The 23,113-nt window shown below is 44.8% G+C and overlaps 1 long non-coding RNA gene across 1 annotated transcript in view; it reads left to right on the top strand.

Annotated features, from left to right (window-relative positions):
* The window catches only part of LOC134933338 (uncharacterized), a 28,055-nt gene extending 6,859 nt beyond the window's left edge, over positions 1-21,196 (top strand). Inside the window, exons 3-4 of the long non-coding RNA XR_010179676.1 lie at positions 20,927-21,024; positions 21,109-21,196. This is a non-coding gene — a long non-coding RNA (uncharacterized LOC134933338). The remainder of the gene's footprint in view (positions 1-20,926; positions 21,025-21,108) is intronic.
* Positions 21,197-23,113: the final 1,917 nt, after the last annotated feature.

The following is a 23,113-nucleotide window of genomic DNA, read 5'->3' as shown; positions in this document are numbered from 1 at the left end:
TGCTGGTCACACCCTTTCAGAAGGCCCTTGTCATTGCATTCCCCTGTGAGCCCTTTAGGACTCAGTCCGTCACTGCCTCCTGTGACCGCGAAGGTCTCTCTGGGTGTTTGGTCCCCCCTGAAGGTGGACAGTCTCCCCCTGGGTCCTGCAGTTGCCTGTGCCAGTGTTGCTCTTGATCCCCCGTGGTGCCGTGTCGCTGCACGATTCTCCTGCAAGCTGCAGCCTTCTTGGATCCTGAGCTCTGCTCCAGAGCGATTCCGTGTGCTGTGCCGGGTATCTTTGCTCCGCTGAGCTGCTGGCTTGAGGGATATCCTCTACCGCCTGGCGGCTCCTGATTGCGGGTTCCTCTATGGTGACTGCTGCTGTCCCATGGCTGCGCTTGAATTGGGGTTCTGTTCTGCTGACCTGCTCCTGCCTGCTGGTCGCTTCTCTGCTGCTGGGGTCTTCTATCTGTTTCCATTTTGAATGCCGTATAATGTGGGTATTTCAGACATGATCGCTAGGGTGCGTTTTTTGCATCCCTGCGATCAGGTAGTAGCCGCCTACAGGGGGAGGGGGAAATTGCTGTGCAGGAGAGCTGCACAAACAGAAGTTTGTGCAGTCTCTGCACAGCCCAGGACTTACTCTTCCAGTGCGATGATCGGGGCCGTTGATGACGTCAGAAACACTCCCTACAAACGCCTGGTCCCTCCTGGGTTTTTCCGGCCACTCCCTGAAAACGGTCAGTTGCCACCCACGAACGGCCTCTTTTCTTGCACATCCCGTCACTGCCCGCTGATCCCCGACGCTGCGGACCGACGGCCTGCGCATTGCGGTGCATACGCATGTGCAGTTCAGACCTGATCGCAAGGTGTACGAAAACGCAGCCTAGCGATCAGGTCTGAATTAGGCCCAATGTGTCTGTGGGGCCCTGGTGATTGCTGTTCCGCTTTCTCACTTCTGTGATACTGGACACCCTAATCTCTCTGAGGTCTGCTGGCGTTAAGCTGTCATTATTTCCTTCTCTGTTGATCTAGTCATCCCAGTCTCCGTTTCAGAGCTATTCTGTAGAGTCCTGCTCCTGATACTTACCTGCTGCAGCCTGGTTGTCTTTTGCTTGAACTGTTCACTCGTTCGTCTGTCTCGCTGGCTCTATATTTCCGTCTTCAGTTCAGTGTGACCCTGTATAGCTCCTGACTATACCTTCAGTCTCCTGTTCCAGTTATCTTATGGATTTTTGCTATCACCTGCTTTGTTGATTTGGTCACCCCAGTCTCCTGTTCAGGGCTTCCCTATGCAACTTTTCTGTTCTCCTATATTGGCTGTTCCTTCTGACCATGCTATGGAACAGCTTCTCCAAGCCATTTTCCACCCTTATAACAGAGTGATGGCTCGGATAGCTGAATTATCTGTGGCTGTCCGTTTCATGTTAAAATATGCAGAAGATGGGGGATGGGTCTGGTGAGCCATAGTACTGTTTTTCTGTCCTGGAGAACTTTGGTGTCACTGTCCCTGACCAGTTGATCTCCTTGGAGTCTCACTTAACATACCGGCCCAATCTTCTGGGATGTTTTGGGTCACCTTCGCTGCAATAGCTTTGACCTGGTTGAACGTTTTATATTCTGTTTTATTTTTATGGTTTTGTATTCTGTTTTGATTTGAGAGCACATGCGTTGCTATTGGTTTTTCCTTACTCTGTTATGGCTATTATCTGTACGTTATGCTCTTATGTTTTACTTGAATGTTTATATATGGTCCATTCCTGTTTACGTGTGTGTGAATTTTCCCAGTATGTATAGTATTCTCCCAATATGTTTGATTATATTTTTAGAGATATATATTTGTATAGATTTATATTTTTTTGTATATAGTGTATATATCAATTTAGAAAAAAGTGCCCTCAGGAAAGGTTGCACACTCCAGAGTTTTTCTTCAATTTCTTTTAAGGTTTTATTTATTTCGGTATGCTGTTCGACAGACAGCATGCCTGCACCGTGGGAGTTAGTGTGTGTGTTTGTGTGTGTGTGTGTGTGGGGGGGGGGGGCGGTCACCGGCCTCTTGAGGTGCAGAGCCACTTCCCCACTGCAGGACCACCATCCTGAGGGGCTGTTTATTTAGTGGGTACATGCCGGGGATCCCACTAGGGGGGTCCTCCGGATCACTGTGCGGCTGAAGCTCTGGTGAGCTGTAACCCCTGCGTGAGACTGGCTAAAATGCATTGTACCAAGCATTTATGTGAGGCTACAAACATAGTGAAACATGGCCAGTATAAATATAAAACAGTAGGTCCGTCGCCGTGGCGGGGGGCGGAGCTGCATGAGAGCGGGCTCAGCCATTGTGGCGCCTTCCTCTGCATAGCAGCAGCAGCCTCAACAGCTCCTCCATAACGGTTCCTGGATCACTGGTACTGGGTGTAGAGGGGGAGAGCCACTATAGAGTGCACAAGTAACATCCCTCTGAGGGATTTTTCATAATACAGTCTCACTGTTGTTTACATATAAAACGCTGACAACCTCACTGGGGCTGTGCTGCGTTGGGTGCGCTCCTGTGTCTCCTCTCACATGCAATAGAACAGGCTTGTGTTGTATTTCAGGCTGTGTTGTATGTGTATTGTACTTGTTTTTCTTATTCAGTATGGTAAAACAGAAGTTATGCAGTGTTTGTAAAGCTAGATTCTCTCCTAGTGCATCTGGCTTAATATAATGTGAGCAGTGTAGTCAGTCATCTCTGATTTCTGATAACAATGTGGGGGAGAGTCCAGAGCCCTCCTTGTTGGGGGCTATGTCATCTCAACTCACTGCAAATGCCAAAAAGACTCAAGAACTCCAACAAGCAGTGGCAAGTCTAACTGCTAAACATTCCCCCCTTTCTGCTACAGGGGCACAAAAAAACGTGCTCTACCTGCACTCCTATTAGATACTGATAATTATAAACAGGATGATGGGGATGATGTGGACCCCATAAGTGGGGATTCCATTCCTATCCAGGGTATTGAACCCCTCATATTGCCTATTTGGGATGTGTTAAAGCTCCCCCTGGAGGATGCTAATACTCAGCAGTCATTTTTCCTCCCACAAGACAAACTGACAGTCACATTTCCTGATTGCAAGGAATTGGACTTATTTAAAATAGCCTGGAAAAATCCAGATTAAAAATATCAGGTGTCTAAACGGTTTCTGCATACATTCCCCTTTGCCACTGAAGGCAGAAAATTCTGGGAGGAATCTCCAGCAGTGGATGTCTCAGTCTCTCGCCTTTCTAAAAAGGTGGTACTTCCTGCTCCGGACTCTTCTACGGTAAAGGACCCGGCAGATAGGAAAATTGAGGCCACACTAAATCTATCTACACTGCTGCAGGTGTAGCTCAAAGACCGGTCATTGCAGGTTGCTGGATGACGCATGCAATTCATTCCTGGGCTACTCAGATTCAGGAAGGTCTTTTGGGTGATATGACCTTAGTTACTACTGTAACTTTTCTAAAACACATTCAGGACACAGCAAGAGTCCTCTGTGACTCCCTTAAAGAGATTGGCAATATTAGTGCTAGGACCTCTGCTATGGCTGTGTCCGCGCGCAGAGCCATATGGGTACGTCAGTGGATTGCTTACGCAGACTCCAAACATAGTGTGGATCTTTTCCCTTCACAGGTGAATGGACGCATGGATCTCCAAAGCTACTGCTGGGAAATCCACGTTTCTCCTTTCAGGAGCTCCGCCTGCTAGACGTACCTACCCGGGACCATCTACTCAGTCCTTTCGGTCCTCTAGATTTTGATCTAGGGCCAGGGGGGACTCCAACGCTGCTAAAGGCATCAGAGGTAAGCCTAAGAAACCAGCTGTTGCAGGATCTCAGGATCAAAGCACAAGTTTGGCTTCCGCAATGACTTCAGCATGACGGTGCCCACCCACCCCGAGGGGATCTCGTGGTGGGAGCTCGGTTACGTCATTACAGTCACATCTGGGACGGTTCCTGCCAAGATGCTTGGGTAAGGGACCTTATCTCTCAGGGTTACAAGCTGGAGTTCGACGGTGCTCCTCCCCAACGATTTTTTCAATTCAGGCGTACTAGCTTTGGAAAATATGCTAGGTACGCTACTACTGGCCATCAACAAGTTGGTCCAGTCCCAGGTCATTGTTCAAGTACCCCTACAACAACAAGGAGAAGGTTACTACTCCAGTATGTTCGTGGTACCAAAACCAGACGGGTCGGTGAGACCCATTCTGAATCTGAAGTCCTTGAATCCTTACCTGAAGGTTTTCAAATTCAAGATGGAATCTTTGAGAGCGGTGATCGCAGGCCTGAAGCCACAGGAATTCCTTGTGTCCCTGCATATCATTAACGCTTACCTCCATATCCCAATTTGGCCTCCTCATCAGGCTTATCTGCGGTTCAAGAGACAACAAAAACCAATGTGTCTGGCGCTAGATTGATATGTACTAATTTCTATTAAGAAGAGAGGACAATCGATAATCGGCTGCCTTCCCAAAGTGGACCTGGAAATCCACCCAGTATACTAATGCAGACAAGAAAAAAATAGGTGAAGGCGCACAAATGTATAGTAACCGACTGCTGTTTTGATGCAAATTGGTAATTTATTTCTAATGAAATTTAAAATCTTTAAAAAACACAATAAAACAAAGGTAATTACCATAAGACCAACAAACATTCATAGGGTTAATACCACATATATTAGAATTCACTCCACACAGACTGATGCTTTGGTTAGTAAATGGCTCCTTTTGAAGATGGCTTAATGCATGCACCCATCTAAATTAGACCGAATATGCATAAATCTCCTTCAGCTGATATACTCAAAGTCCATGCACATGTGTGAACAAAATATGATTAGTTTTAGTCCCAAGCATTAACTGTTAGTCGTGCAGAAAATAGATCACAAGGGAACCTTGATTGCATGCACTGATGATTAATGAGAGTTACAGAATAATTCTCTTTCAGCTGATGAGTTAAATTTTATGTGCACATAAGAATACAGTATATCTCCAGACCGGCTGAATACTGATTAGTGTGATGGTCACAAGAGTTAATATGAACACGTGCCACTTAGGAAGTAGGTGCTAGCTGTTGTGATGGTGTGGTTTATACTTCACCCATTAGTAATCTCAGGAGCGCTCCCATGTTGCGTGAAACCCGTGTGTCCTCCTTTTGGTTCCTCCTGCCTGGTCCCCACTCACCGGGGTCCTGATGTCGATTGCAGGGGATGGAGGGCTTTGTAGCTGTGTCCACGGGTTAGTATAACCGCGGCGGCTGTGGAAGAGTGGAGACGCTTGTGTATGTCGCGTGCCGCGACTTCTGGTTTCGGGCTTCCGTTTTTTTGCGTTCCACTTGCGGTTCACCAAAGATGAGTCACCTGACGCGTTTCTCCGCCCACAAAGATGGCGGTTACATCAGAGGATGATAGGCTCATCACCATGGTCTCCTTTTATCCCCTCCAAGGGCTCCCAATTGGATAATTAGTATTAACTCTTGATCTCCCTAGTTGGGATACATTCCTATTCAGTTCTATCAGTGTTGTTTTCTAACCACATCATATAGTTAATAAGTGGATCATTAGCTCATCAATATGTCCCTGTTAACATTTATACAGTACATAATACTTATATTAAATTATTGAGGTGCCTGTCTACTATTCAATTCACAGAAAAAAGGGAATATTAAAAGGAATATATATTTTATACTCCAACATCATTAGATACTAAATGATCAGATGCAAATATGTGCAGGTATATGTACATACTAGCATATATACATACACATGTACATATAAATAATATAACTCCGAGAAAAATCATATCCTCTCAAATTTCAATTTATTTTCCATATATATATATATATATATATAATATTATTACAACTACATATTTGCTTGGCAGACTTTTTATATATGGATATATGCATAACACAGTCTCATCAAAATTACAATAAATAAATAATAAGATCAGACAAATACAAATTTCTCTAACGTCCTAAGTGGATGCTGGGGACTCCGTAAGGACCATGGGGATTAGCGGCTCCGCAGGAGACTGGGCACAACTAAAGAAAGCTTTAGGACTACCTGGTGTGCACTGGCTCCTCCCACTAAGACCCTCCTCCAGACCTCAGTTAGATTCTTGTGCCCGGCTGAGCTGGATGCACACTAGGGGCTCTCCTGAGCTCCTAGAAAGAAAGTATATTTAGGTTTTTTATTTTACAGTGAGATCTGCTGGCAACAGACTCACTGCAGCGAGGGACTAAGGGGAGAAGAAGCGAACCTACCTAACAGGTGGTAGTTTGGGCTTCTTAGGCTACTGGACACCATTAGCTCCAGAGGGATCAACCGCAGGACCCGACCTTGGTGTTCGTTCCCGGAGCCGCGCCGCCGTCCCCCTTACAGAGCCAGAAGCATGAAGAGTCAGGAAAATCGGCGGCAGAAGACTTCGGTCTTCACCAAGGTAGCGCACAGCACTGCAGCTGTGCGCCATTGCTCCTCATGTACACCTCACACTCCGGTCATTGATGGGTGCAGGGCGCTGGGGGGGGCGCCCTGAGGGCAATATATGACACCTTGGCTGGCAAATCTACATCATATATAGTCCTAGAGGCTATATAGATGTAAAATTACCCCTGCCAGTATTCCAGAAAAAGCGAGAGAAAGTCAGTTGGAAAAGGGGCGGGGCTTCTCCCTCAGCACACTGGCGCCATTTTCTCTTCACAGTGCAGCTGGAAGACAGCTCCCCAGGCTCTCCCCTGTAGTTTTCAGGCTCAAAGGGTTAAAAAGAGAGGGGGGGCACTAAATTTAGGCGCAATATATGTATACAAGCAGCTATTGGGGGAAAAATCACTCAGTTATAGTGTTAATCCCTGCATTATATAGCGCTCTGGTGTGTGCTGGCATACTCTCTCTCTGTCTCCCCAAAGGACTTTGTGGGGTCCTGTCCTCAGTCAGAGCATTCCCTGTGTGTGTGCGGTGTGTCGGTACGGCTGTGTCGACATGTTGGATGAGGAAGGTTACGTGGAGGCGGAGCAGAGGCCGATAAATGGGATGTCGCCCCCTGTGGGGCCGACACCAGAGTGGATGGATAGGTGGAAGGTATTAACCGACAGTGTCAACTCCTTACATAAAAGCCTGGATGACGTAACAGCTGTGGGACAACCGGCTTCTCAGCCCGTGCCTGCCCAGGCGTCTCAAAGGCCATCAGGGGCTCAAAAAAAAAAAAAAAAAACGCCCGTTACCTCAGATGGCAGACACAGATGTCGACACGGAGTCTGACTCCAGTGTCGACGAGGTTGAGACATATACACAATCCACTAGGAACATCCGTTACATGATCTCGGCAATGAAAAATGTGTTACGCATTTTCTGACATGAACCCAAGTACCACATAAAAGGGGTTTTATTTTTGGGGAGAAAAAGCAGCCAGTGTTTTGTTCCCCCATCAGATGAATGAATGAAGTGGGTAAAGAAGCGTGGTTTCCCCCGATAAGAAACTGGTAATTTCTAAAAAGTTACTGATGGCGTACCCTTTCCCGCCAGAGGATAGGTCACGTTGGGAGATGTCCCTTAGGGTGGATAAGGCGCTCACACGTTTGTCAAAAGGTGGCACTGCCGTCTTAGGATACGGCCACCTTAAAGGAACCTGCTGATAAAAAGCAGGAGGCGATCCTGAAGTCTTTATTTACACACTCAGGTTATATACTGAAACCTGCAATTGCCTCAGCATAAATAGTGCTGCTGCAGCGTGGTCTGATACCCTGTCAGATAATATTAATACGCTAAGACAGGGATAATATTTTGCTAACATTGAGCATATTTAAGACGTTGTCTTATATATAAAGGATGCACAGAGGGATATTTGCCGGCTGGCATCCAGAATTAATGCAATGTCCATTCTGCCAGGAGGGTATTAGAAACCCGGCAGTGGACAGGTGATGCTGCATTTAAAAGGCACATGGAGATTCTGCCTTATAAGGGTGAGGAATTGTTTGGGGATGGTCTCTGGGACCTCGTATCCACAGCAACAGCTGGGAAGAAATTTTTTTACCTCAGGTTTCCTCACAAAAGCGTAAGAAAGCACCGTATTTTCAGGTACAGTCCTTTCGGCTTCAGAAAAGCAAGCGGGTCAAAGGCGCTTCCTTTCTGCACAGAGACAAGGGAAGAAGGAAAAAGCTGCACCAGTCAGCCAGTTCCCAGGATCAAATATCTTCCCTCGCTTCCTCTTGGTCCACCGCATGACGCTGGGGCTCCACAGGTGGAGACAGGTGCGGTGGGGGCGCGTCTCGGGAACTGCAGGGACCAGTGGGCTTGCCCACAGGTGGATCCCTAGGTTCTGCAAGTAGTATCACAGGGATACAGGCTGGAGTTCGAGACGACTCCCCCTTGCCGTTGCCTCACATCAGCCTTGCCTGCTGCCCTCGGAGAAAGGTAGTACTGGCGGCAATTCACAAGCTGTACTTCCAGCAGGTGAAATCAAGGTACCCCTCCTTCAACAAGGCCGGGGTTACTATTCCAAAATGTTGTGGTACCGAAACCAGACGGTTCGGTGGGACCCATTCTAAAATTGAAATCCTTGAACACTTATATACGAAGGTTCAAGTTCAAAATGGAATCGCTCAGGGCGATTATTGCAAGCCTGGAAAATTTCAGGGTATCACTGGACATCAAGGATACTTACCTGCATGTCCCTATTTACCCTCTTCACCAGGTGTACCTCAAAATTGTGGTACAGGATTGTCATTACCAATTCCAGACGTTGCCGTTGGTCTGTCCCCGGCACCGAGGGTATTTACCAAGGTAATGGCCGAAGTACTTATCCCGTACTTGGACGATCTCCTTATAAAGGCGAGGTCCAGGGAGCAGTTGTTCGTCGGAGTAGCACTATCTCGGGAAGTGCTACAACAGCACGGCTGGAGTCTGAATATTCCAAAGTCGCAGCTGGTTCCTACGACGCGTCTACTGTTCCTGGGTATGGTTCTGGACACAGAACAGGATAAAAAGGGTTTCTCCCGGAGGAGAAGTCCAATTAGTTGGCGTCTCTAGACGGAGACCTCCTAATACAAATACAGGTATCGGTGCTTCAATGCACGCGAGCCTTGGGAAAGATGGTAGCTTCTTACGAAGAATTTCCATTCGCCAAGTCCCATGCAAGGATCTTCCAGTGGGATCTGTTGGACAAGTGGTCCGGGTCGCATCCTCAGATGCATAGGCGGATAACCCTGTCTCCAAGGGCCAGGGTGTCGCTGTGGTGGTGACTGCAGAGTGCTCATCTTCTAGGGGGCCGCAGATTCGGCATACAGGACTGGGTCCTGGTGACCACGGATGCCAGCCTTCAAGGCTGGGGGGCAGTCACACAGGGAAGAAACTTCCAAGGCCTATGGAAAAGTCAGGAGACTTCCCTACACATAAATGTTCCGGAACTATGGGCCATTTACAATGCCCTAAGTCAGGCTAGACCCCTGCTTCAACACCGGCCGGTGCTGATCCAGTCAGACAACATCACGGCGGTCGCTCATGTAAACCGACAGGGCGGCACAAGAAGCAGGATGGCGATGGCAGAAGCCACAAGGATTCTCTGATGGGCGGAAAATCATGTGTTAGCACTGTCAGCAGTGTTCATTCCCGGAGTGGACATCTGAGAAGCAGACTTTCTCAGCAGACACGACCTCCACCCGGGAGAGTGGGGACTTCATCCAGAAGTCTTCCAAATGATTGTACACCGTGGGGAAAGGCCACAGGTGGACAGGATGGCGTCCCGCCTCAACAAAAAGCTACAAAGATATTGCGCCAGGTCAAGGGACCCTCAGGCGATAGCTGTGGACGCTCTGGTAACACCGTGAGTGTACCAGTCGGTGTATGTGTTCCCTTCTCTGCCTCTCATACCCAGGGTAATGAGAATAATAAGAAGGAGAGGAGTAAGAACTATACTCATTGTTCCGGGTGGCCAAGAAGAGCTTGGTAACCAGAACTCCAAGAAATGATCTCAGAGGACCCATGGCCTCTGCCGCTCAGACAGGACCTGCTGCAGCAGGGGCCCTGTCTGTTCCAAGACTTACCGCGGCTGCGTTTGACGGCATGGCGGTTGAACGCCGGATCCTGAAGGAAAAAGGCATTCCGGAGGAAGTTATCCCTATGCTATTTAAAGCTAGGAAAGAAGTGAACGCAAACCATTATCACCGCATATGGCGGAAATATGTTGCGTGCTGTGAGGCCAGTAAGGCTCCAAAGGAGGAATTTCAGCTGGGTCGATTTCTGTACTTCCTACAGTCAAAGGTGACTATGGGCCTAAAATTGGGTTCCATTAAGGTCCAGATTTCGGCTCTATCGATTTTCTTCCAAAATAGAACTGGCTTCACTGCCTGAAGTTCAGACTTTTGTTAAGGGAGTGCTGCATAGTCAGCCCCCGTTTGTGCCTCCAGTGGCACCGTGGGATCTCAACGTAGTGTTGGATTTCCTGAAGTCGCATTGAGTTGAGCCACTTAAATCCGTGGAGCTACAATACCTCACGTGGAAAGTGGTCATGCTGTGGGCCTTGGCGTCGGCCAGGCGTGTATCAGAATTGGCGGCTTTGTCAAAAGCTCTTATCTGTATTTTATATGGATAAGGCGGAATTGAGGACTCGTTCCCAATTCCTTCCTGAGGTGGTAGCAGTTTTTCATGTGAACCAACCTATTGTGGTGCCTGCGGCTACTTGGGACTTGGAGGATTCCAAGTTACTGGACGTAGTCAGGGCCCTGAAAAGTATATGTTTCCAGGACAGCTGGAGTCAGGAAAACTGACTCGCTATTTATCCTGTATGCACCCAACAAGCTGGGTGCTCCTGCTTCTAAGCAGACTATTGCTCGGTGGATCTGTAGCACAATTCAACTTGCACATTCTGCGGCTGGACTGCCGCACCCTAAATCTGTGAAAGCCCATTTCACGAGGAAAGTGGGCTCTTCTTGGGCGGCTGCCCGAGGGGTCTCGGCTTTACAAATTTGCCGAGCTGTTACTTGGTCGGGTTCAAACACTCTTGCAAGAGCAAGTTTGATACCCTGGCTGAGGAGGACCTAGAGTTTGCTCATTCGGTGCTGCAGAGTCATCCGCACTCTCCCGCCCGTTTGGGAGCTTTGGTATAATCCCCATGGTCCTTACGGAGTCCCCAGCATCCACTTAGGACGTTAGAGAAAATAAGATTTTACTCACCGGTAAATCTATTTCTCGTAGTCCGTAGTGGATGCTGGGCGCCCATCCCAAGTGCGGATTGTCTGCAATACTTGTATATAGTTATTGCCTAACTAAAGGGTTATTGTTGAGCCATCTGTTGAGAGGCTCAGTTGTTATCATACTGTTAACTGGGTATAGTATCACGAGTTATACGGTGTGATTGGTGTGGCTGGTATGAGTCTTACCCAGGATTCAAAATCCTTCCTTATTGTGTCAGCTCTTCCGGGCACAGTATCCTAACTGAGGTCTGGAGGAGGGTCTTAGTGGGAGGAGCCAGTGCACACCAGGAAGTCCTAAAGCTTTCTTTAGTTGTGCCCAGTCTCCTGCGGAGCCGCTAATCCCCATGGTCCTTACGGAGTCCCCAGCATCCACTACGGACTACGAGAAATAGATTTACCGGTGAGTAAAATCTTATTATTTAAAAATCGGACAGGTCTGATTATATAGAGAAATAATTATATAGAAAAAAAAGGGGGGAGGACAAACATTATCCAATTATCCTAAAGGAGGAGACAGAGGTCATATGTAGAAATAAATATTCAAACTTAATATTTAATATTTATTATTCTACATTCAATATTCCGGAGGAAGGGACAGGGGAAAGCGGACAGATAGATATCATCCCTTTAATTTTCCTTTTTCATGTAGAGACAATAAGAATATATTTATTACTTAATCATTATGAATACTCATTATTTTTATTTTTAGATTTATATTTATATGTTTATTATTTAATTATTCTATTCAATTACTTAATGTTATTTGTATTTTTTATTTAAAAAAAACAAAAACCCGTTTATACTAAATATTCAATTAAGAAGAGGTATCATAATTCCTATATATTATTTAATTCAATATTTTCATTAAGCCCTAGAGGTTCCAGTGTCTTTAGTCGGAATATCCAATAGGCTTCCCTTCTGCATAGCAGATTAAACCTATCACTCCCTCTTTCTGTCATTCTGACTTGTTCAATCACACATATGTTGATATTCTTTAACTCTCCTAGTTGACAATAATTAGTATGTCTTGATACACTATGTAACAAGCTTTTCTTCAAGATGTTACGTCTATGTTCCAGAAAACGTATTTTAATTTTTCTAATAGTGCGACCGACATATTGTCGGCCGCATCCACAGGTAAGTAAATATACAACATAGGAAGACTCACAATTAGTGAAACTTTCTATAGGGTATACCTCTCCCGTGATGTAGGAGACAGGGGCGCAATTTCCAGGGATACTTGGCAGTTTATTTACACTCCTTATCCTATCACTCCCATTTATTATCATTTACCTAAAATTCACAAAACACTTATTTCACCCCCGGGTCGCCCTATTATTTCTGGTATTGGGTCTATCACTTCTAATTTTTCACATTTTGTTGATGCACATTTACAAAAGTATGTCACTAAATTAGAATCTTATACTAGAGACACAATATAATTTTTAAACATTATTAAAGAAATAAGTTGGAAAAAAACATATTTCCTCACATGCGATGTAGAATCGCTTTACTCCAATATACCCCATGAGAAGGGATTGGAGGTGATTACTCAGGTGTTAGAGAAAGACCCATCCTTAGAAGAAAAGCTGAGGATGTTTAAAGTGGCATCAATAAAATACATATTGGAGCATAATTATTTCACATTTAACAAACAATTTTATTTACAGACACGGGGTACCGCTATGGGGACCAGGTTCGCCCCGAGTTATGCTAATCTTTATATGGGTGCACTTGAGGATGCGCTCATTTGGGGTGCTGACTTTGGGGCGAACCTGGTCCTCTATAAGCGGTACATTGATGATTTATTTTTCATTTGGGATGGGGACTTAACTTCTATCACTTTATTTGTTAATCACCTTAATCGTAATGATTTTGGTCTAAAATTTACACATTCGACACACCCTCACTTTATTACATTTTTGGATATTGCGCTCCTGTCCAGGGCGGATGATAATATAGAAACTAAAACCTTTTTCAAGCCGGTAGATACAAATAACTTTCTGAGATATGACAGTAGTCATTTGCGTGCTTGGCGGGATAATGTCCCCAAAAGCCTATTTTATAGGATTAAAAGAAACTGTTATAGACAAGATACTTATCAAGAACAGGTTAAACTGGTTTATGAAGCTTTTGAGGACCAAGGTTACCCCTCTCATATCCTGAAGAATGCGTTAGAGGATACTAATAAGAAAGATAGATGTGCATTACTTATAAAAAATAAAAATAAATATAGTAATGATATTAAAAACATAAATATAAATAAAAATATGATTAGAATTAAAAATATAGACGAGGGGGAGGAAGAAGAAGAAGATTTAAATAGGGGTACATTAGTTTTTGTGACACAGTATAATACTCATGCTGCAGATATAAGGAGAATTATAAATCAGAATGCAACCATATTGAAAGTAGATACCCTTTTAAATGTAGGGTCTAACACTAATTTTAAAGTGTTTTATAGGAAGTCGGATACTTTACAATCAAAATTAGCCCCTAGTATGTTTGGGAAGAGGAAACCCAAACAAGAGAATATCATGACAGACAGGAGTATGGGCATTAATGATTGGAGATTAGAAAAACCAAAGGGCTTCTTTAAATGTGCTAAAAATAAATGTCTTACCTGCAATTTTGTTAGCTCTAGGAAAGTAACCAGCATTAAGTCCTACATCACGGGAGAGGTATACCCTATAGAAAGTTTCACTAATTGTGAGTCTTCCTATGTTGTATATTTACTTACCTGTTTATGCGGTCGACAATATGTCGGTCGCACTATTAGAAAAATTAAAATACGTTTTCTGGAACATAGACGTAACATCTTGAAGAAAAGCTTGTTACATAGTGTATCCAGACATACTAATTATTGTCAACTAGGAGAGTTAAAGAATATCAACATATGTGTGATTGAACAAGTCAGAATGACGGAAAGAGGGGGTGATAGGTTTAATCTGCTATGCAGAAGGGAAGCCTATTGGATATTCCGACTAAAGACACTGGAACCTCTAGGGCTTAATGAAAATATTGAATTAAATAATATATAGGAATTATGATACCTCTTCTTAATTGAATATTTAGTATATACGTTTTTTTTTTTTATAAAAAATACAAATAACATCAAGTATCTGAATAGAATAATTAAATAATAAACATAAATATAAAAATAAAAATAATGAGTATTCATAACAATTAAGTAATAAATATATTCTTATTGTCTCTACATGAAAAAGGAAAATTAAAGGGACGATATCTATCTGTCCGTTTTCCCCTGTCCCTTCCTCCGGAATATTGAATGTAGAATAATAAATATTAAATATTAAGTTTGAATATTTATTTCTACATATGACCTCTGTCTCCTCCTTTAGGATAATTGGATGTTTGTCCTCCCCCCTTTTTTTTCTATATAATTATTTCTCTATATAATCAGACCTGTCCGATTTTTAAATATTTGTATTTGTCTGATCTTATTATTTATTTATTGTAATTTTGATGAGACTGTGTTATGCATATATCCATATATAAAAAGTCTGCAAATATGTAGTTGTAATAATATTATATATATATATATGGAAAATAAATAGAAATTTGAGAGGATATGATTTTTCTCTGAGTTATAGTATTTATATGTACATGTGTATGTATATATGCTAGTATGTACATATACCTGCACATAATTGCATCTGATCATCCTCTGATGAAACCGCCATCTTTGTGGGCGGAGAAACGCAAGTGGAACGCAAAAAAAAGGAAGCCCGAAACCGGAAGTCGCGGCACGCGACATACACAAGCGTCTCCACTCTTCCACAGCCGCCGCGGTTATACTAACCCGTGGACACAGCTACAAAGCCCTCCATCCACTGCAATCGACATCAGTACCCCCGGTGAGTGGGGACCAGGCAGGAGGAACCAAAAGGAGGACACACGGGTTTCACGCAACACGGGAGCGCTCCTGAGATTACTAATGGGTGAAGTATAAACCACACCATCACAACAGCTAGCACCTACTTCCTAAGTGGCACGTGTTCATATTAACTCTTGTGACCATCACACTAATCAGTATTCAGCCGGTCTGGAGATATACTGTATTCTTATGTGCACATAAAATTTAACTCATCAGCTGAAAGAGAATTATTCTGTAACTCTCATTAATCATCAGTGCATGCAATCAAGGTTCCCTTGTGATCTATTTTCTGCACGACTAACAGTTAATGCTTGGGACTAAAACTAATCATATTTTGTTCACACATGTGCATGGACTTTGAGTATATCAGCTGAAGGAGATTTATGCATATTCGGTCTAATTTAGATGGGTGCATGCATTAAGCCATCTTCAAAAGGAGCCATTTACTAACCAAAGCATCAGTCTGTGTGGAGCGAATTCTAATATATGTGGTATTAACCCTATGAATGTTTGTTGGTCTTATGGTAATTACCTTTGTTTTATTGTGTTTTTTAAAGATTTTAAATTTCATTAGAAATAAATTACCAATTTGCATCAAAACAGCAGTCGGTTACTATACATTTGTGCGCCTTCACCTATTTTTTTCTTATTTGCGGTTCGCCATACTAGACGATCACTACCAGTTTCAGGCTTTACTCTTCGACCTGTCTACAGCTTCAAGGGTGTTTACGAAGGTGATGGCGGAGATGATGTTTCAGCTCAGGGTCCAGGCGGTCAACTACCTGGATGATCTCCCGATAAAATAGAGTTCCAGGGAGCTTCTACTGCTCCATATAGATCACACTATCCAACTTCTGTCTCGCCACGGGTGGATCCTCAATCTGCAGATGTCCCACCTGGAACCGTCTCAGCGGCTCCTGTTTCTGGGGATGCTACTGGATACTGTAGCACAGAAAGTGTTCCTTCCAGAGGACAATGTGAAATCACTTCAAGAAATGGTTCGCATTGTTCTCCGACCTGCTCATGTATACATTCATCTTTGCATAAAACTGTTAGGAAAGATGGTGGCCTCGTACGAGGCGATACAATTCGGGAGGTTTCATGCCAGACCTTTCCAATTGAACATCCTGAACAAGTGGTCCGGTTCACATCTGCAGATGCACTGGATGATGCGGCTGTCACCCAAGGCCAGGATTTCTCCCCTGTGGTGGCTACAGTCTTCCAACCTACTGGTAGGTCGACACTTTGGGATTCAGGCTTGGTTCCTCCTTACGACAGATGCGAGTTTGAGAGCATGGGGAGTGCAGGGGGTGCAGTTCCAGGGCAGGTGGTCTGCCCCAGAGGCCCTACTACCGATCAACATTCTGGAACTTCGGGCTATCTACAATGTTCTGATTCAGGCATCCCCTCTACTCTGGAATCAGGCGATCCTGGTGCAGACAATCAACAAGGAGGGACAAAAAGCAGGGCCTGCATGTGAGAAGTGTCAAGAATACTCCTCTGGGCAGAAAGAAATGTAAGAGCTCTGTCTGTAATCTTCATTCCGGGAGTGGACAACTGGGAAGTGGACTTCCTGAGTCGCCACGACCTCCACCTGGGAGAGTGGGGACTACACCCTCAGGTGTTTCAACAGATCATCGAAAGGTGGGGATACCTACAGAGTGACTTGATGGCCTCTCGCCTCAACAAGAAGCTTTGCTGCTATTGCTCACATACAAGGGACCCACAGGCGATGCGCTGACATCGCCTTGGCTTTACCAGCTGGTCTACCTGTTTCCTCCGATTCCGCTGATCCCAAGGGTGCTCAAGTGGATCAGGCATCAAAGAGTGAGAGCAATCTTGATTGCCCCGGGTTGGCCCAGAAGAGCGTGGTACGCGGCTCTTCTGGACATGTCCGTAGAGGACCCTTGGCCTCTACTTCTAAGAAGGGATCTTCTTTAACAAGGACCGTTCGTCTACCTGGACTTACGGCGGCTTTGTTTGACAGCATAAAAGTTGAGCAGAACATCCTAGCTCACCAAAAAGGTCATTGCCACTATGGTGCAAGCCAGAAAACCTGTGATGTCAAAATACTATCATCATATCTGGCGGAGATATATCTGTTGGTGCGAGTAATGCACATATCCCTCTGCAGAATTCCACTTGGGAAGGTTCCTGTTTCCTGCAGGCTGGAGTGGATAAAGGCTTACGTCTGGGATCCATTAAGGTCCAGATTTCAGCTCTTTCCATGTTCTTCCAGAAGAAGTTGGCTCTCTTGCCGGACGTTCAGACCTTCTTGCAAGGGATGCTTCACATACAACCTCCATTTGTGCCACCTACGGCACCTTGGGATCTGGTGTTACGCTTTCTACAGTCCTCCTGGTTTGAACCTCTGACGACGTTAGAAGATAAGTACCTCACATTGAAAACGGTGATGTTACTGGCCCTGGCTTCTGCTAGGCATGTCTCAGAATTGGGAGCCTTGTCGTGCAAAAGTCCGTACTTGGGCCCTCATTCCGAGTTGTTCACAGCAGTTCATCGCATCGCAAATGGCAAAAAAAATCGCAAACTGCGCATGCGCGAAAGCAGAAATGCGCGTGCGCAAAGGGAGCGATACGACGCTTGTGCAAAATTACTAACTGAAAATCAGCTCGTACCACATCACCGAAAACAGGGAGTGACGGAGGCGTGGCAGAGGCTCGGCTTCGCTATCTTATCAAATGGGCGTGAAAGTGGGTGGCTAGTGTGGGAGTAGGCAACTGGCAGTAGGCGTGTTTGTGCAGAAATGCGTTGGCGATGGTAAAAATTACACAACAAATGTTCGCTATCTTGTCGCAGCCGAGGAGTATGTCTGCAGCTACTCAGCACTTGCGAAGTGTGTCTGCCCTAATTAGCAATTAATTGGCCAATGAATTCACATGTTGACCAATTACTTGCCAAACACTGCAGTTACAAAAGACTACAAACAGCAATTGTATGCCCACATAACATTTTTATTTTTACCACGTATAAATCTGACACACTCACAAATAATGCACTGTATTTTATTTATTTGGTTAAATACTTTGATGTTATCTGCATGTTTTAATTATTTGCTTAATACTTTTAAGTTTAATCAAGTGTGAATAAACCAACTTATAAACTACATCAGCTAAATGTTCTCGACATAGACATATTCCTTTGTACATACCAAATAACATGAGCAACATAATGCAGCCTACACTTAATGTTACTTAATACCATTTTTTTTTTGTGTGGGAATATGTGTCCATATCTAATACTATGCCATGTTGCCCCTAGTAACCCAAGTTCCAAAGTTTTTATGTGTTTTTTTTATATGGCCACTTAAGTGTTGTGCAAGGCATACATGTTTTAAATTATAATATTCAATGTTTGTATGAATATTCTGATTGTTCCCTTGTTCCACAAATGTCAATATGCCATGTAATAGTTTACAGGGCACAGTTTTCCAGAGTGCATAACCTTTAATAAAACACACAAAAAAGGTTTTTTTATATTTTTTTTACTTAAAAAAATAAAGTAAAGCAGCAACACAATATGGCTACAAATGAGCATCACATACAAAGATGGACATAGCAACAAGCAGATGCCAGAGCCAAATTTGACATAGCAGAACCCAGTACTATGATAACCCCATCTTCTGACAAAATATGATGTTTAATATTTACTAAGTATATGTTGTGAACCCCCAGCCAGACGAAACTTTTAGGGGAACTAAGGTCGATTCTGGAACCAATACACAAACAAACATACACAGCACGCTAGGAAGAGGAAGATGGCTCAGGTGTAGACGAAAATAACTCACAGGCTACAATTTAAAAAAAACACAAAAATACCCTTTCACTTTGAGGGAGTTGTACATTCTGGTCACACAAGCAAAAATAAAAAACATTGAGGCAACATGTCAAACATGGGTGCTGGCCATCTGGAGAGACATCACTTTCTCTTCTTTTTCCCCGCCTGATGTTGTTCTTCCCGGCTCGGTCTGCGAAGTGACCTTCGAGGGCCCAGCCCAGTGGGATGTTCTTCCTGGGCAGAAGGAGGGGAGGGAGCAGATGTGGCTGGCTCTCTGCCACTGTGGGCAAGGCAGACAGCGATGTTCTGGAGCTCTTGCAGAATGGAATTGGCAATTTGTTGGAAGGAGGAGGCGAGTTGCTCTTGGCCCTGCCTGATACCATACCTGGCAATTTGAGACTTGATGTCCGGGATAGCAGAGGGTTGGGTGGGGGGGCCAGTTGGAATCTGGACGGATAGAATCTGTGGTCCCACAGTGGCAGAGACACTAGGTCCCCCCACCTCAGCCTCAGCCACATAACCCTCCTGTGACTCTACCTGCTCACCCACCTGTGCTGTGTTATGTTAAAAGCAAATAGAAGAATGAGTGGAAAAAGTGAAGAAAAAACCAACATGAGACTTTTTGAACCACTAAATTAGTTTTTTAGGAATATGTGTGTAAACTTACCTGGCAAGTCATGTGGATTCAGTATTTCAGGCAGGTCCGTGTCCATATGAGACACCCCAACCTCCTCGTCGTAGCTCACACAGTCCATCGCCATCTCAAGATCTGTGTATTCCACAGTGGCAGCTGGACCTCCCCCTGTTGCCCTCGAGGCATTCCACTCCGCACACCTCTTGCCCTTCAGGCGGGATTTGAAGTCGGCCCAACTACATATGTGATTAGAATTAGGGGCAAGGGACATAAAAGTTATGAATACCTGCTTTAATTGATAGTACACATGTTATGTATTTGGTTGCTATAGGCAGCATCACATCTAGCTAAGTTTTTAATAATACTTGGCTCAGAAAATGGTGTGTCAATATACACTTACCGTCTTCTAACTTCCTGTGATGTGCCAGTGATGTCCCTCCAGATTCGATCTTTGGATGCAGCACCCATGTTTTTGCTGCCTCTAATTTTTTCCATGGCCTGTGTGACCAAAACACGTAACTCCCTCTTAGTGAAGGCGGGCTGTCTTTTTTTTTTTGGGATGTAGCCTGTGAGCTATCGTCCTGTCCCTCCTCACCATCTTCCTCTTCACTAGCTGCTTGTGTACTTTGTGTTTGAGATGGTAGGCCTGAATCTCCCTCAGTTTCCCCAGTATCTGTGTCTGGCAGGGGATTCCCTCCTAACTCCTGTGTATCAGAAGATGGAGTTTGAACAGTACTGGGTCCTGCACTTTCATCATCTGCACTGGCAGCTTCCAGCATGTGCCTCCGCAGTGCTAGGCACCTATGTGTCAAAGCGGACATCTGCTGCTGCACCTGGTCCATCTCTGCTGCCATCTGCTCACGAGTAGCCATGTTGCTGGTGGCATGTGTGTTTGCACAGGTGTCTAGCGATTTATAGCTGCGTGTGATTTCCAGTGCAGGTATTCGCACAGGTGTCAATTATGCAAATACTTTCAGTAATTGTTGTCCTGGCTATTTAAAACCCTTGACTGCAGCCTGTGTGAGTGGGTGTATGATGATAAGTGGTGAATCAAGACACAAGCAAGGTGGACGTGTTGCCTATCACATTTCAGAGTACGTTTTTATTTCAGTATATAGCATAAAAATGTGCGTTTGTTAGCTTGCAAATTTGTTACTGTTGTGTTGCGGATGGCGTATTTAAAACATATTTTATTTTGTATTTTCAAAAAAATTAGTATATTACCAAACCAAGTATGTATGGGTGTGCAATGGTCCTTTGTAGTGGTTTAAAATGAGTTTTTATTGTTTGGTGTTTAATGTTGTTTATTTTTTATTTTTTTACATGTAGTATCTAATAGTTACGTTACCTGTGATTTCCAATGTGGCCGTTCTAGTGCTGAGAGTGGTTTTTAAATTTCTTATTGGCAATTTCTCTCTCTTGTAGGTGTCTATTTTTTTTTTATTCCCATTATATTTGGAGTGCCAAATTAGACCATTTTTTGTTTAATTTTCCAAAGAAGTGTTCCTTTATTTTCTGAGCAGGTAAGTTGCCTGTCCCTGGGTATCATGGTGTGTGTTTGGTGAGAGTGTGTATCATTTCTTATTGGCCATTTCTCTCTCTTGTAGGTGTCTCTATTGTTTTTTGTTCCCATTATATTTGGAGTGCCAAAGTAGGCCATTTTTCAGTTTAATTTTCCAAAGAAGTGTTCCTTTATTTTCTCTGACGTCCTAGTGGATGCTGGGAACTCCGTAAGGACCATGGGGAATAGCGGCTCCGCAGGAGACTGGGCACAACTAAAGAAAGCTTTAGGACTACCTGGTGTGCACTGGCTCCTCCCTCTATGACCCTCCTCCAGACCTCAGAATTTTGTGCCCGGCTGAGCTGGAAGCACTCTAGGGGCTCTCCTGAGCTCTTAGAAAAAGAAAGTTTATTTTAGGTTTTTTATTTTCAGTGAGATCTGCTGGCAACAGACTCACTGCTACGAGGGACTAAGGGGAGAGAAGCGAACCTACCTGCTTGCAGCTAGCTTGGGCTTCTAGGCTACTGGACACCATTAGCTCCAGAGGGATCGAACACAGGCCCAGCCTCGGTCGTCCGGTCTCGGAGCCGCGCCGCCGTCCCCCTTACAGAGCCAGAAGCAAGAAGAGGGTCCTGGAAATCGGCGGCAGAAGACTTCGGTTTTCATCAAGGTAGCGCACAGCACTGCAGCTGTGCGCCATTGCTTCCCATGCACACCTCACACTCCGGTCACTGATGGGTGCAGGGCGCTGGGGGGGGGGGGGGGGGGGCGCCCTGGGTTGCAATATTGAGTACCTTGGCTGGCAAATAACACATAATATAGTCATAGAGACTATATATGTGTAAAATACCCCTGCCAGATATACATAGAAAAAAGCGGGAGAAGTCCGCCGAAAAAGGGGCGGGGCTATCTCCCTCAGCACACTGGCGCCATTTTCCCTCACAGCTCCGCTGGAAGGATCGCTCCCAGGCTCTCCCCTGCAGTTTCCAGACTACATAGGGTAAAAAAGAGAGGGGGGTCACTAAATTTAGGCGCAATATTGTGTATACAAGCAGCTATTGGGAAAAATCACTCAGTTATAGTGTTAATCCCTGTGTTATATAGCGCTGTTGGTGTGTGCTGGCATACTCTCTCTCTGTCTCCCCAAAGGGCTTTGTGGGGTCCTGTCCTCAGTCAGAGCATTCCCTGTGTGTGTGCGGTGTGTCGGTACGGCTGTGTCGACATGTTTGATGAGGCTTATGTGGAGGCGGAGCAGGTGCCGATAAATGTGATGTCACCCCCTGCGGGGTCGACACCTGAGTGGATGGTTATGTGGAAGGAATTACGCGACAGTGTCGATTCCTTACATAAAAGGTTTGACGACATAGCAGATGTGGGACAGCCGGCTTCTCAGCCTGTGCCTGCCCAGACATTTCTAAAGCCATCGGGGGCTCTAAAACGCCCGCTACCTCAGATGGCAGACACAGATGTCGACACGGATACTGACTCCAGTGTCGACGATGACGAGACTAGTGTACATTCCAATAGAGCCACCCGTTACATGATTACGTCAATTAAAAATGTGTTGCATATTTCTGATATTACCCCAGGTACCACAAAAAAGGGTATTATGTTTGGGGAGAAAAAACTACCAGTGGTTTTTCCCCCATCTGATGAATTAAATGAAGTGTGTGAAGAAGCGTGGGCTTCCCCCGATAAGAAACTGGTAATTTCTAAAAAGTTACTAATGGCGTACCCTTTCCCGCCAGAGGACAGGTCACGTTGGGAGACATCCCCTAGGGTGGATAAAGCGCTCACACGTCTGTCAAAAAAGGTGGCACTACCGTCTCCGGACACGGCCGCCCTAAAGGAACCTGCAGATAGAAAGCAGGAGGCTATCCTGAAGTCTGTATATACACACTCAGGTATTATACTGAGACCGGCTATTGCTTCAGCATGGATGTGCAGTGCTGCAGCTGCGTGGTCAGATTCCCTGTCGGAAAACATTGATACCCTAGACAGGGACACTATATTGCTAACCGTAGAGCATATTAAAGACGCTGTCTTGTACATGAGAGATGCACAGAGGGATATTTGCCGGCTGGCATCTAAAATAAACGCAATGTCCATTT

This window comes from Pseudophryne corroboree, chromosome 6 (genome assembly GCF_028390025.1).
Source record: "Pseudophryne corroboree isolate aPseCor3 chromosome 6, aPseCor3.hap2, whole genome shotgun sequence".
Lineage (NCBI taxonomy): Eukaryota > Metazoa > Chordata > Amphibia > Anura > Myobatrachidae > Pseudophryne > Pseudophryne corroboree.
Note: the sequence above shows the minus strand (reverse complement) of the source record. Positions and strands in the feature narration are given on the sequence as shown.